Raw genomic sequence first — 12625 nt, forward strand, 5'->3', positions numbered from 1 at the left:
CCATGGAACAAGAGAGTTTTAATTAAAGATTTTTTCGAAAAATTTTTCATCCTTCTTCCTTCCTTTTGCAAAAGGGATGTGTGGTAGTTGGTAGATATAAAGTTTACTTTTAAATGGGGTATCCATAGCAGGCTTTTGAAGGTTAACTTTTTTGTTGGATTTTGGAAATATTGTGTGTGTGGAGGATGGACGAGTTGGTATAGATTTTTTAGGGCGTGAATTCAGTTATTTGAAATTAGATCAGTTGAATTTGTGAGGGTGTTGAATTTACTGGAATTGGTTTTACTTTTAAGGAGAGAGAATTTGATGGGGAAACATTTTTTTTAAATCAAACTTTAAACTTCAACGAGTATTAGAATTTAAAGACGGTAACACTTTTATTAACCAATTTTTTGAAGGCCAAATTATTCGGATATTAAAAATAGTAATTACATACTGGTTGAAACAAATTTAGCTTCGTCAAATTTTTACACATTTTCGATTTTTTTACAGTTTCTGATAGGAGATAAATATACCTTTTCAGCAGTGTAAAAAACATGTAATTCAGTTAAACCACCTAGAATTCACAAGCTGTCAAAGTTCAAAAATTCCATGTTTTTCTTCATTTACAGAACTTTGACATCAAATTAAAGTATATATTTTCACAACAACATGCTGTTTTAAAAATATATTCTAAAATAATATTCATTTCCAAATGAAACGATGTATTTTTTATGAAAATCAGTTCAAAATTGGCTTAGAAAAAAAAACTTCCGATTTCAACCCAGGTACAGAAATTGGAACGTTTAGGCACCGAACAAAAATGTTATTTTGGCACGTAGTACGATAACTTGGGCAATAAATCCCACCTATTTTTCCTCATTATAAAAAGTTACCATTTTTCATGGAATGCCCCCGATAAGTAATCAATTAAGACAGTTCTCTGCATGTTTTTGGATGTTTGGATGTTTTTTTTATTAAAATTCAGAGTCTCGACAAAAATAGTAATTATGATTTTTTTTTTAAATAAAATTTTTTTTCGGTGCCTAAACGTTCAAATTTCTGTATTTCTATCATAAACTATAAGAAAATCAAAAATGGGTAAAAATTTGACGTAGCTATTTTTTTCAATGGGTGAAGGTCAAAAAAACCGTTTTTTGCCCCTAACTCCAGATTTTGGGAGTGTTAGGGAGTTTTTAAATACCGTTTCGAAATCTGTGTGACAAGCTCTACAAAACGTGTTCGCGTATATTTTGAGTGTTAAACAGTGAATCATCGGTTTTCCGATACAATCACAAGTCTCTCCTTGAAAATCACGGGTACCTCGATATAACTGTAAAATCTCGTGCTTTTCTAGTTAAATCACGGGTTTCTTTGGTTAAATATAATATATCTCCGATAAATTATGGACTTTGCCTGTAATTCTGCATTTCCTTCTTTTAAATCAATGGTGTCACGTATAATCACGGATTTTTTTCATTACGAGTCTTCTCGTTGAAATTATGGAATTTCTCACTTATTTCGTAAAATTACGAGTTTCTCTGTTAAAATCACGGATATCTGTAATAAATCATTGATTTCCCGGGTAATATCAGTAATCGCTTCTGAAACAAATCCGGTAAACGTAGGTTTGTCCGGTACAATTTCAATTCTCCTCGGTAAATTCATGTAGTTTTTCAGTAAAACCCTGCGATCCCTCGTTCAAAACATGTCTTTTTCTAATAAAATTACGGATTTTTACTGTAATATCTTCGAAAAAATCATGAATTTCATCGACAAAATTCCGGATTTCACTAGTAATCCCATAGGAAAACAAGATCTTAAATAAAACCATGGATTCGAAGGTAAATCGAGAATTGCTACTGGTAATAACGGGTTTTCTGTTGAAACAACGGGTCTTCTCATTAAAAATATAGAATCACATAATAAATCATGGATTTTCTTTTTAACATCGGAGATAGCGAAAATCTCATAAAATATCCTGGATTTGAGAGGTAAATCAGTAACCCTTCGGTAAAATCAAGGATCACTGATTTTAAAATAACGAGAATTTTCGCTAAAATTACGGGATTTTCTTTTTCATTATAAACTTAACTTTAGTTCTGTTCGAACGACACAAGAGAGATAAATTATATTTTTCATCTAAAGAAAAAAAGTATTACCTCAGAGGTCCCAAAAAAATAAATTGATTTTTTGAAACAAAAATTACATATTATCTTGGGGCCCCAAAAAATATAAATTAAATAATTTTAGCGACCAACAAATGATTATAAAATCAGGGGCCCCAAAAAAAATTAAATGGGCGTATACGTACATTTTTATTTGTTCTAATTTTCTATATCAAAGGGGCCCCAAAAATTTAGTTTTGCCCCGGGGCCCCGACAACTCAACATACGCCCCTGACTGGTATTGCTTAAAAAAGATTGTTTTCTCAAAGCTATTGGCAATGGCTTCATTGCTAGAAATTCTATTGAACATTTTTGTAAGTAAGTTAATCAAACCCTATTTTCTCACATCGGATTATAAGAAACAGGGAGTAATATAAATACAATACGGGTAGTATAAAAGAAATTCTAATAAATCCAAAATCATGATTTGTTAGATAAAGATACAAAAAAAAACTCGTTCTTGTTCTTGAACATAAACAAAAAAAAAAAATTAAACATAATGCGTTCATGAAATGATTTATGGATCTGTGAATCAAATGAAAACAAAAGAAAAAAAAAATATTTTATATCCCGGAACAATACTCGCGGAAAATTTATGGAAGCCACCACCTAATAAAAATTGATAACACTCGCGCTGTTAAAAGAAAATTGGAAAAGACAAGCAAAAAAATATTATAAAAAGAAAAAAAAAAATAAACAAAAAAGATATATAAATTTTTACTGACAGAAAATAAGCAACAATACATCAAACATCTCCGGATTCGAGTAGCGAGTTCGGGACGGGTTCGTTTGTGTCGTCGAATTTCACATATCCTTCTGCTGCTTCCTTCCGCGCTATAACTGTTCGTGTGTGTATATCTTTTGTGAATTTTTCTACAACTCCAATACAATACCTTGATATGGCTGAATTGCTCGGCTTTTGCGTTTGTGCATCATCGCATAACGCCAACGAGGATATCTATAAACACATATTACGAAAACAAAAGCCAATACCCCAATATACGAGTCCTTTACCCAAACCTATATATCGTTGCCAGTTATAGCCGCGGTGCGATATTGTTTAAAAGATGAAACAATGAAACAATGCGCAAGAAGCGTAAAAAGGAGAAAACTTTGTGACTCATAGTTCATAGATATACCTACGACTGACGACGAGTGTATTCCCTTAAAAACACTATGTGGCAGGATCTAAAGGACCAAGGACCGACACTATAACACAACGAACACGAAAACGACACAAACGAACGGTATACCTACAACAGCACGGCAATATATGAATTATGACTGAGCAATAACTCATTGCATTAAAATTTCCAGTTCATTGATGGCTTTATTTATTCATTCAGATTGGTGTCGGTTTTGTTGGTGTGTGTGTATATGTAGCTTACTTGACTATAACTTTAGCGGTACCTAGAGTCAGTATAGGTATGGCAAAATAGCACGCAGGAAATATAGAGAATATACAAAAGGGATATATCCTGGCTCTAGGAGAGTCCAGGATAAAAAGCGAAAGAATATAAAACCTTTCGCATAAATCTCAGGCAATGGTTTCACTTTAATCACCCAGAATTGGAATGCAATACGATTGCGCGTTTAAATTACCTTATTGCTTCTGCTGCACGTTTGCCTGCTTCGTTTTTGGTTTTGCTTGCTTGCTTTGCTCTGGTCGAAACGATAAAAGGGTTAGACATAAATAGTTGTAGTAGCGGTTGGTGGTCTTTTGGTATGGTCCTTTCTCTCTAGGAATACCTATATATAAAAAAAGAGGGCAGTTGTAGATATAGTTTGGCATAGAAAGTGAGTTTCTTGATAAATACGATTTAAAACTAGCTCTACGATCCGCTCAGTGAACAAAAAAGAGAAAAAAAAAATCTACCGAAGGTGATTTACTTCATAAAATATTATCGAAATAAATTTAGAGCTGTTTTAGCTATATGACCTTTTTGTCCTTTTCAACCCTTTTTATTGTTCTGATATGAAGAATGAGTGCACCATCAGCAATTACCTTAAGTTGGCAAAAATGGACTTTTCATGTGATCTCTTTAAAATGACTATGGAAATGCATTTAATTCTACCTAAATAAGTACATGAGTTTGGTTGTAGTAAGAAAGGTATTCTGACTGTTAGTTCAACATACGGGTATTTTGCTTGTTAAATAAAAAATCTACTGCGAATTTTTTTAATCTACTGCATTTTTTTTATGGATCTACTGCGCAATTTTTTTTTTGGAAGTGGCAACACTGATAAGAACCAAGTACAAAAAAAGTTTATAAAAAAAAGTTGGGTGGAAGGGTGTTTTTTTTTTCGAAGAGACATTAAAATCTGCAATTGGTCCCAAAAAACCAATGATTCATTTTATTTATGGTTCTGATGACAAATTAAACATTTATATAAATAAGTTCCTACACGTTTTACGCGAATTATTGGCTTTTTGGGACCAATTGCAGATTTTACTGTCTCTTCGAAAAAAAAAACACCCTTTCACCAAAATTTTGTTTTATGAAAACTCTTTATTCTTGCTTTCTATCCCAAAATCAATGTTTTTACCAAATTTCATTAGGGTGACCCATCATTTTTGTTTTCACTCAAAAAAACACCCTGTTAACCATGATATTTTTATAGACACTTAAGATTCTTGTTTCTTATCTTAAAAGTAACATAATTGCTAAATTTCAATAGGGTACCACTAATATTACTCTAGTATTACACACTTTTTCAAATATACCCATATTTTCTTTACTTCTAAATAAAACACCCTTTCACATAAAAAAAAAATTTATAGACTTACATTATTCGTAGTTCCCATGGGAAAGAGAACATATTTAATGAATTTCGTAAGGGTACCATTTATACCATTGATTTATCGGCCTTATCGCGGATTTTTCCCTATTTCCCAAAAAAAAAAAAACACCCTTTAACCTAAAATATTTGAATAGACTTTTTGAGTTTTTGCTTTCTGTTATAAATGAAACGTTTATTCCAATTTTCATTGGTGTAACAATTTTTTCCCAGTTTTTGTGGTACTAATTCCGAATTTCATCATTTCTTAAAAAAAAACACCCTTTTACTCAAAATAATTTTTACTTTTTATAGATTCTTAATTCTTATACCAACCAAAATTATTTCACCAAGTTTTAAAAATTAATAAAATATAAGTTAGCTGTTATGATACCTTTCTCACACACAACTTAACTTATCAAAAAAACACCCTTTCAACAAAAATATTTTTAAAAAACTTTATGAATCCTTTGTCCCTGTTTTATCTTAAACCTTCATCCCAAATTTTGTCAGTGTAGCATGTTTTTCACATGGGTTTCGGTTATATTTTACCTGTTGAGGTCAAAAAACAAGCCCAGGGTGCTTTTTAAATCGGAAATAACTTTTCTTAGAGCAACCGTATTGACTTTATTGTGTCATATGATGATATTCAACAAACAATTTTTTTCAGTATATTTTTGACCTTTACCCCCTCCCTCTTGTCCGCGAAAAAACACCCTTCCACCCAACTTTTTTATAGACTTTTTTTGTATACTTGGTTCTTATCCCAAAGCAAACTTTTTGCCAAGTTTCATGAGTTTAACAATTTTTTTTTTTTATTTCTTGATTTTATGAACTATTTTACCTGTACTCAAATAAAACACTTTACAAAAAAAATGTTAGCAATTCAATCATTAAATTTCTGTTTTAAATTTGATTTTATAAAGAAAAATTTAAAACAATAAGGGCCAATTTTTCAATAGTCAGTTAAACAGTCAGTTAGTACTTATTCCTAAGGATAAAGAAAAAAACAATTTTTTAACAAGCAGATATAGCTTATTCCTATGAATAAAACTATCTGCTTCTTTCAGAGACGAATAAAAATTATTCTCAGGAATTATCTAAACAAAAATATTGTGTCAGTTGTCAAAGCTGTTTTGAAAGAATTTTGAAAAAAATACAGTTTAACACAAGAAAACAAAAACAATCATGAATAAAAATGACGTTTAATTTTAAATATTTTTGAATTTGACATTTTTTTTTTGTTATTCTGTAGAATAAATTATTCTTGATTGAAAAATTCAATGTTTTTATCTGATTGTTTATGAGCCTAATAACTTTATTCGTCGAACTGTTAACTGACTGTTTATTAGAAGATTGAAAAATTGGCTCTAAGGGAAAAATAAATCATTTATGGTAATTTAAAAACTGCTTTCTTGATTTTAAATAAAAAAAAACTTTTTTTTTCGTTAATTTGCAGATTTTACCAATTAGATAAAATAAAGATGTAACGATGAATAAATACATATTTATACAGTTCTACATAAGGTTTGTTCAGAAAAGATTTTTTTTTTTAATTTTATAATAAATAGTTTTTATTCGTTTCCAGAATTATCAATAGGTACTAAAGGAAGAAAAAAGAATAAAAACAGAAAACTTAACAAACAGAGGTAAGTGGACCCAATTTTTTTAACATTGGATAAGCTTTTTTTTTTGCTATCGTCCGATTTTATTTTTTTTTTACATCTTATGCTATTTTTAAAGTGAAATAAATGTGATCAATATCACCATCTGACCCACCTTAGCTATTCTAAAATTGGTCTTTTTAGAACTGCGAAATCAAAATATTTAAACGAAAATCTTTTATGTAGCTAACACTTAATAGCTGCTTTTTCTGTTATTTAAGTGTAGGGTAAATATTAGTTACAGAAATTAATGTTAAAACATTATAAATTGTGCATTTCAAACGCATTTATTTATTTTAATGCACCTTTTATAAATGAATTAAACGAAAACAAAAAAAAATAGTACGCATACACCACAGTGTACGGTGGTCCAGTCAAATTGTATTCAGTTTCATATAAAAGTAGAAAGTTCTGGTGTTATCGTTTTTAATGTTTTAGTTTATGTTTTTTGGTTTGCTGAACATGAATCTGAAATTGTCTACCACAATTTTTGACGGCAACCATGAGAAATTACAGCAAAAAGTTTTTAAAAAATTGTATTTTTCTTGTGATTGATTTATTTCTTGAAAAGTGAATTTTTTTTTTACAATACCTACAAATTTATACAGAATAAAAGAAAAAAGTTTCAAAAATGATATAAAAATAGAAAGGCAACATAAATATACAAATGTTGTTATTATTTATTCAGAGGAGGATAATTATCTTATACTTTTTGGTTTTGCCTTAAAATAGATTTAAGTTGAAAGGAAAATGAAAAAAAAATCCAATAGTTTCGCACTTGCGTAAATGAGTTGATCTTATTTAATAATTTTTTTTTTTAATTTTAATATTTAACTGCCCTGGAAATGAAAGTTACTGTATAGCACTTTTGATTTTTTTCTTAAAAAAAATAAAAAAAGATGATTGGCCCATGGGGGGATCGAACCCACGACCTTCGCGTTATTAGCACGACGCTCTAACCAACTGAGCTAATGGGCCGTTGTGGATTTGCTGTCAGTTGATATTTTTCTTGGTATTTACAAAATTGCAGAGATAAGAGGTTTTTTTTTACTCAACTACAGTAAAAGATCAATTTTTCTATGAATAGGGTAGAGTTGCTAGAAGCCGGCCCCTTAACCCTCTACTGCATGAATTAATATTAGCGGACGAAAAAATTAAAAAATGCTTTACATGGGTTCTTTGGGTTGTTTCAAAACGGTTTTCATTAAAAAAAATTTTTTTAATTACATAATTTGTTTAAAAAATTTGTTTATAAGCCAAATTTGGCTTCGTATGCATTAAGGGGTAAGAAATTTTACTAATTTTATTTATTCAGATTATGTAAAAAATAAAATTCAAAATATCAAAAAATAAATATTTATCATTTAAAAACAAAACAAAGTAAAATAAATAAATTGCATTACAAAAGGTTAAGAATTAATTCAAATTTGGCTCATTTTAAGACAGGGAACCGAGAAAAGCAATTTGTTTTTTCCGTTAAATATATTTTTTTCTGGTTCACATTCTTTCCACTGTCGAAGTAAGTCTTGCTCCAACATTTTCACCCACTCCCAGATCTTACAAAAGCTAAGAAGTAATAAAATTATTAAAAAATATTATAGGTGAGCCCCCCTTTCCCTGAAATTTGTGTGGTTACGCCGCCGGAAATGGGGTTAACATGTGAAAAATGTCTCTAAAAGCAAAGGGACTCCATTTCTGAATAAAACATAGCTTCCAAGCAAAATAACATTGTAAAGGAACAAAATTTTCCAACAAAAAAGTTTTACATATTGTGTAGATTTACAACCCCTGAATGCATACGAAGCCAAATATGGCCTCCCTACTTTTTGCCCTCCCAAGACCAGGCCAATAACTTTTTTTCAATAAAAATTGGTTCATAGCATACACAATTAAACAATCGATCCTAAATAAATTTTTAATTCCACTTTACTTTCCAAAGAAACGCAGTAATTAACACTTAAAGTATGAATATATTCTACATTTTCGATTTCAATGCACACGACTGATCGACTCACCTGTGATCATAAAATACACCTATATTTTGTGTCGGACACATGAAAAAACTATCTCTATGGGTTCTCAGAAACACAAGGAAGAGGATTGTATTGAATCTTTACCATTTTTTTGTGACAGAGAAGAGAAAAGTGCTTTCAAACTGACAAAACCATATTTGGCTTCGTATGCAGTAGAGGGTTAAGGATTTTGTCTCAAAAAATAAAGCACAGAAACGTCAAATATCAACATTTTCGAATAATTCTTGAAATAAAATGTACTTTATTTAATAATTTTTAGGTATGGTTAAAAAAAAAAGTTAATAATATATCCCAAAAATATTTTATTTAAGTTTTTGTCTAAAAAAGTCCGATTCTCCTAAATCCGGCCTTTGTTTCCTATTTTCGGCCACTGACTTTATTAGGTCAAGCTTAAATAAGTTGAATGTTTTTTATTTAAATCTTTGCGTTTTAAGAATTTAGAAACAATTTTGATTGTTAATAAGTTATAGCATTAAATGATTAAAATATGTATCTATTTTTCCCCATTTCTTAAACTTTTATCAATAAAAGGGGGCCGAATACATTAAACTCTTGAATTTCAAAGCTTTTTTTGTGTTCTATTTCCGGCCCCCCTTAAAATTACCAAAATTCACATCTTTTTCCTGTTTAAAACCTATTTTATTTGAAGAATAATATATATTTAATAAGAAAAACAACATTTCAAAGCATTAGCTCGAAAATTGTTTCCACAAAACACTAATTACGATAGTGGGTTTGGGCAGTAAAATTGCAAAAAAAACCATACCCGATTGGATCACTTCACAAAAAGTTATTTTTTCTAAGAAAACTGAATAACAAGCATAATAAGAATATTGTTATTTTAGGAGGGACATTTAAAAGAACAGCATAAGAGCAAAAATTTGGAATAAATCCTACAAAATCACTAGTTATAACGATTTTTCTAAAAGGTGGCCGGCTACTGGAGACGGCCGGAATTTGGCAACTCTACCCTATTCAACATGTTTCTTTTATTACACATTAGGCCGGTCCTTATGCTTTTTTCGAAAATTAATGAAGACATCCGCTCAATAGTCTCCAAATAAATTTAAAAAAATCTAATTTTTTCAGATTTTTATCCCTGTAACAAGGTGAATTTCTAGTACCTGGACTTTGCGTCTGATTTTTTGATTTTTTCCATATATCTCCTTTAAGGCTGGATCGATTTTGTTCTAATTTTGCACAATTATACTAACAATGATCCTTAGTAATATTGCATTCCAAGATATTTAAAAAAAATTTATTCTTGAACCACAAAAAAATCGAAAAGGAAATCGATTTTTTTCGTAATTATAACTTGTAGTATTAGTGAGGCGGCTTAGCATTAAAAAAAGAGTGATAATAGCATGAAATTAACATCGTTGGTAGTACTCAATATAAGAGTTATTTTGAGAAATTGGGCCACCTTGTATTCCATCCGGAAGGGTAGATACAAGACTTTTTCTGTGGTGCACTCGATTTGTTGCATATCATAGTATAGGCAATGAAACATTTTCATAAATATGATACATAATTTTGAGGTATTTTCTAACGCCCAATCGAATAAACCCAATACCAAAATGTCTCGACCATCATGGAGAAAGTTATTGGACTCTTTATCAATTGTCTTTTACTCAAAGAGCAAGTCCAGTGCATTTATAATTTGACCCAGCAGTTTGTACCACTCACAAATTTTTTTTGATCATTCCATAGAGCATTGGCTGAATATTATTACCCTGATTTTTCGCACTCGCGAAATTCACCTTTCGGCCACCATCTTGGATTTTAGTTTTTGTTGAATATCTCGATTTCTATTTATTCTACATAAAAGTTGTGTATACAAGAAGCGTAGGCAATTAAATTTCACGTCTTTTATGTTAAAAACACCTTTTCGATATTCTGAATATTAAAAAAGTTACAAGCCAACAAAGAAAAAAGTGACAATTTTAAAGATTTGAGTACTTTTTATCAAAATTATTAAAAAAAAACTTCCAAGATAAGATTATTCACCTTAAAATTTTCTACAACTCTGCTATACACCTTTTTTTTCTATCGCTATAAATACAAAAGTTATTAATACTTTTTTTTGTTAAAAATGCTCTTTTTTGTTTGTGTTTTTTATCTTTACCTACTTCTTTCTTAATTTTTTTTTTACCAAATCTTGAATGTTAAATGATTAGTGAGTATTTTATAGCTTTATAGTACCAAGTACTCCTTGAAAAAAAGTGGTAGATTGATAAAATTTTGTGTGGACGTTTCATATACCATAGAAAAAAATAATAAAATATGTCCATCAAAATTTTTCTGGTCAAATGGAATTTTTGTTTTTAGCTAAAAAGAATATTTTTGAAATGGTACCATTGCACCATATGGAAAATTTATGCATGTTTTTCAACTGCATATAAAGTATAAAAAATCAAAAATAAACAAAAAATGTATGATATTTACCAAGGAATATTTAATTTTCATGACAAACTTAAAGAGCTTGCTTTTATTTTTTATTGAATTTTCATACAAATTAATATTTTAATGGAGTTAGGTGAGGTGGATAAGTAAAAGTATGAAAAATAATTGTGCAGTTTATGATAAAAGGATCAAATTAATAGGATTGTTAATACAATACATAACCTTTATTTTAAGATATTGGGCCACTTAATATTTTACCTAAAGAGATGTATTATGGGCCTTCTAATAATCACAAATTTCATACAAATTCGTTTTATTTACGTTTTGTTCATCGTTAAAAACACTGAATGAATACCTACCTATAAGTTTTTATAAGAAAACCAAGATTTAAACAAAAATGCGCGCATTTTATTGCCTAGCCTCTAAAGGCATATACAAACAGCCCTAAGTAAAAACCTGTAGATCATAAAAATAATAAATTTCAAACATAATAATTTTGATAAAAAGTCCCATTGAAAATATAACGAGTCCCTTTTTTAGTATCACACCTTTAAATATTGAAATAAACCTCAAGGTGCAAACTATTTCATTGTCCTTTGCGGTCTGCGTTCCGACGCTTTCTCGCAAAATGAACCCTTTTTATCAATTGATAAATATATCTTTCTCTTCGTCAAAGAAAAACAAACATTACCAAAGCCTACCACGTTTTGAAATAATAGTTTAGAATAGGCAATATAAACTCATTCCCCATCATGTATAGAGAGTTGTTATTCAAAATCCTTTTTACTTGCAATCACGTGAAATGGACCTGACAAAAGCCATATCCTTTGTTTGTCTTTTTTGACGAAAAAACAACAACAACAACAACAAAAAACAACTCTTAGCTAATATCATGACGCATAATATCTTCAACAACAACAAGCTGCAAAAACTCGTTTCAAATGTTTTTGAAAAAAATAAGAAAAAAACAAAATAGAAAGGGAAAATATACCAAAATCCTTTTCTGCTTGAAGAAAACAAACGAGGATATTTGGATTCTATATAAAGCAAAAGCAACAAAATCTATATGTATAAGAAAAACTTGCATAAAGGTACTTCTACCCAGAACAAAGCAAGTTTATTTTCTAAGATGTTGCCATTACGCTGTCGCATTGTTTCCGCCAATGCTTCAATATGAATATAAAGCAACGCAGGATAACACCATCATCCATCCAGAATGAGGAAAGGACTTAGGAGCTACAAACAACACATCTAACAAAAAAAAGAAAAAGGAAGGAAAAAGCCAAGTATAAACCCCCCCATGAGATCAAATCGCTTTCGTCCTTTCATTCACATTTATTTATTTTGTTTTTTTTTTTTTTTGTATTCTTTATCCTTGCAGCTATATAGGAAGAGAGAGGGCGACTCGCAGCTTAGCCCAGAGTAGCTCGATTCTAGAGCGTGTTCTGCTTGAAAGGCAGTGCGTGGCTTGGTTCATAAGGAACAAAAGACAAATAGCGGTTCTTTGGAATGGTATACTAACCTATAATTGATTACGTCACATAAGGATTACACAAGTCGTTACACAAGGTTTTGCTTCTTCTGGTGTGGTGCTCTGGTG

The 12625-nt window shown here is 30.1% G+C and overlaps 1 non-coding gene across 1 annotated transcript; it reads right to left on the reverse strand.

Moving 5' to 3' along the window:
* Positions 1-7493: 7493 nt before the first annotated feature.
* Positions 7494-7567, reverse strand: Trnai-aau (transfer RNA isoleucine (anticodon AAU)). Its single transcript has one exon. It is a non-coding gene; the product is annotated as a tRNA-Ile (tRNA).
* Positions 7568-12625: the final 5058 nt, after the last annotated feature.

This window comes from Episyrphus balteatus, chromosome 4, assembly GCF_945859705.1.
Source record: "Episyrphus balteatus chromosome 4, idEpiBalt1.1, whole genome shotgun sequence".
Classification (NCBI taxonomy): Eukaryota; Metazoa; Arthropoda; class Insecta; order Diptera; family Syrphidae; genus Episyrphus; species Episyrphus balteatus.